The 3,915-nt window shown below is 35.9% G+C and overlaps 1 pseudogene; it reads left to right on the top strand.

The window, feature by feature from the left end:
• Nucleotides 1-437: 437 nt before the first annotated feature.
• On the top strand, nt 438-829 carry LOC129074469 (40S ribosomal protein S24-like; annotated as a pseudogene).
• The last annotated feature ends 3,086 nt before the right edge of the window (nt 830-3,915 follow it).

Raw genomic sequence — 3,915 nt, 5'->3', positions numbered from 1 at the left:
CCTCTTCCACATTGGCAAAATGTTACCCTTTGAGGATTTTTCCATCCAGGGAAACAAAAAGTTTCTTGGGGTGAGATCAGGTGAATAGGGATAGTGGGATACTGGGGTCATGCTGTTTCTGGTCAAAAACTGCTGAACACTCAGCGTGATGTGGGCGGGTGCTCTCGTAAATTACCCATTGTGAGATGGGCAAATGCAATGAAAGAATCTTCAAAAGAAATTTACTCAAGCCAAATACGGCCTCTCACAACAATGCCAGCTGGTGCACTGATACAGATGGGTTCCTAGAACACTCAGCTATCAGGGGAAGCCTATACTACAAGGGGCCCACCTTCCAGAAGGTAATTCTGGTTGTTTTTGGGTCCCCCATCTTAAACTAACTACTAAAATCCTACAGCAGCTTTTGCTCCTTGACTGTTGGAAGTTCAGCCACCATCATGAACAACACAGTGACTATCCAGACCAGGGAGTTCATGGCCGACAAACTACTTCAGCAGAAACAAATGGTCATTGACACCTTTCACTCTGAGAAGGCAACGTTACCCAAGATAGAAATTCAGGAAAAACTAGCCAAAAATGTATAAAACTGCCAGATGTCATCTTTATCTTTGGATTCAGAACCCATTTTGGTGGCGGTAAGAAAATTGGCTTTGGCATGGTTTATAATTCTTTGCATTATGCAAAGAAAAATGAATCCAAACATAAACTTGCAAGACATGACCTATATGAGAAAAAGAAGACCTCAGGAAAACAGAGAGAGGAACACAAGAACAGGATGAAGAAAGGCAGGGGTACAGCAAAGGCCAATGTTGATACTGGCAAAAAGTGAGCTGGAGGCTGAACAACAGAAGGAGTAAAGATTCTTCAGTGACCTTATCTGTGGTGATCATCTAGATATTTTTCATGAGAAGATTAATAAACTAAGAAATTTTGTGTGTAAGAAAAAAATCCTGTGGTGCCTCAAAAATGTATACCTTTAGCCAATCTGACAAAAAAAAAAATAGGTAAAATTTTGATTCATTCACACCACACGGCTATTATTGTGTTGGCTGTTGTCATTTTTTTCATTTGACAATCTAAGGGAAAAGAGGTTAGTGTCCCTGATAAATAGCCAGGTATTGCATATTTGAAAAATTCTTATTGCACTCTGGTTGAAATTCACTGACTTAGTAAGTTAGGGATGTTAGGGATGTTAGTAAGCATAGGGAGACAACTATGAAATTATCTATAGTGTTTGATCTCACCAAATAGACGTGAGTGAAATTTCACCCAAATTTAGGTCAACATTACCATCCAGTAACACAGAGTCTTCTCGAATGGAGTTTATTAAGATGTCTTTTTTTTTTTTTGATTAACCTATTTTTAAAAATATATTCTATGGAAAACTCTGCTGTGGCATCATTTCTAACATTTTGGTTCCCACAAATGATTAGCCCTACCATAGGATATGAAGCATAAATAAGAGCAAAAGATCATAAAATGAGACCATGTTGTCCAAACATGCTATGTGTGCCTTGGCAAAGAGAGTGCATATAATCACATGTAACTTGCCAGAGAACTGGATTAAAGCTGGCACAAAAAAAGACTTCTGTTGGACAGATCAGTCAGGGAAGGTTAACAGTTATCCCCTTGAAGCTGGGGAGACCATGTAATTTATCATCCAAATTGGGACTGTTTTAAGAGTAGAAGGGACACTACTAATCATTACACTAGGCCAGTCGATGGGAACTAGGAGTCTTCCAGTAAACTGGCTGTATGGTTTCCTTATAAGAAAGCCAATCCATTTCCTCTGTAAAACTTCTTCAATCTAATGACCAAAGGGGTAATATATGGAAAGGCCTAAACTTAGAAGAATGTGCTAAAATCCAGGACTTTTGAAAATGTATACTGTTAAAATGATTAATAAAGTCAACATAACAGGGTGTTTATCTTTAGGGCCATAACTGCCACATTTTAAGAGTTAACTTAGGCATTGAGGTGCTGCTGTGGAACTTTATCCAACTTAAAAACAGTGTACCACCCATATTGCTGTGAAGAGTCTTGGTTTCCAGGGTACTGTGAAGGCTTTCTGGATCAGGTCACCTGCACTGGAATTAGATTTTTTTTCTTTAAATTGAACTAAAATTCACATAACATGAAATTCACCATTTCAAAGGAAGACTCATAACCATTAAGGAATCAATTGACCTTCCTCACTCTCTTTTGCCCTTGGCAATCCCTAAACTGGTATCTATCTGTATATATTTGCTTTTTCTAGATATTTGATAAAAATAAAATTATGAAATATATGGCCTTTTCTGCCTGACTTCTCTTGATTAACATAACACTTTAAATGTTGAACCTGCAGCCTGCTGGCCGCATGTGGCCCAGAAAGGCTATGAATATGGCCCAACACAAAATCGTAAATTTACTTAAAACCTTTTTTTTTGCTCATCAGTTTTTGTTAGGTTTTGTGTATTTAATGTGTGGCCCAAGACAACTCTTCTTCCAGTGTGGCCCAGAGATGCTAGAAAGTTGGACACCCTGATTTAAAAGTTCATTCATATGGTAGCATGTATCAATTACTTTTCATGGGTGAGTAACACTTCATTGTATGGCTTCACCAGAGTTTGATTATTCATTCATCTGTTGATGGATATTTAAGTTGTTTTCATCTTTTGGCTATTTTGAGTAGTGCTGTTATGAATGTTCCTGTTTGAACACGTTTCCTTTTTTTTTTTTTTTTTTTTTTTGGAGGGAAGAGTATATATCTAGGAGTGGAATTTCTGGATTATATGGCCATTTTATGTGAAACTTTTTAAGAAACTGTGGAAATAGGAAGATCTAATACCCAAACCCTTAGTGTACCCATGAGTTTATTTATTCAGTAAAGCAAAGTAGGAGATTTTGCAGGAGGTTTTGATTAAGAATTTTCTTTGGGTTGTACACTTCTCTTGGTGATACTGAATCCCTCTTATTCCTGAGATTTATTTTGAGTTTACCAACATTCAAAATTTATAAAAGGACATATCACTATGTTTTTTTGTTTAGTATTTGTGAAACACCATTATTTTTTAATGCTGAGGTTTCAGTATCTTAAGAACAGGTTACTTCTTTGTTTCGATAAGAAACTGTTAATATAAAAATAAACTATCTTAAACTATACAATGTAAGCACACTGCTTTCTTCCTTCTTCTCTTCTTAGAAGTATTATTCTTATCTTTATGAAATGATATTTATTGTTTTTTCTCCATGAAATGGTTTACTTATTAGAAAGAAATACCTTCTTTGCATATGAATGTAAGAACCACATGCCTTTGGAAAGCTAACATATAGGAGTCTGTGAATCTATTTTACTAATATTAATTCAGAAGTTTAAACAGAGGGTGGACTAGCTTTTAAAATTAAATTGGAAATACTGTAATTTACCTTGGCTCCTTTTGGATGGAGGGTCCAAGAAACAGGTTAGGTTTTATCCTGGGTTTCATGTTTTTGTTTGTTTTTTAAACTAGTGGATGGGCATGGGACGCTTAAGAGGAGTCACCCATGCAGACACCTCCCATTATGATTAGATGATGGTTGTGAATTATCTCCTGGCTTCAGGAAGCTCTAGCTCTCTGCCTTTCAGGATGTTCACTCAACAGATTTGTTATGTATTAGCAGGAAAGATATTATGTAGATGTGAATACTTTTGAACTCATGCAATAATTTCTTTGCTTTTAAAATAGATTTTTGGCGGAGGTAGATATACATGAACTATTTATAATCATGATTATACAAGGGTCAATTGATCATATTTTATACTTCTTTATTCTAAGATATCAGGTGATAATATTCTGCACTCTATCCTTTATCAAGAGAATTTAGAATATTTTTGACTTTCCATTATTGTGGCATTTATTTTGGAGAACAATTTAACTTTCCACTTATGCTCCC

This window comes from Pteronotus mesoamericanus, unplaced genomic scaffold (genome assembly GCF_021234165.1).
Source record: "Pteronotus mesoamericanus isolate MK-2021 breed Mesoamerican mustached bat unplaced genomic scaffold, CSHL_Meso_final contig_50, whole genome shotgun sequence".
NCBI classification, from domain to species: Eukaryota; Metazoa; Chordata; class Mammalia; order Chiroptera; family Mormoopidae; genus Pteronotus; species Pteronotus mesoamericanus.
This window is presented reverse-complemented; position numbering and strand designations above follow the sequence as displayed.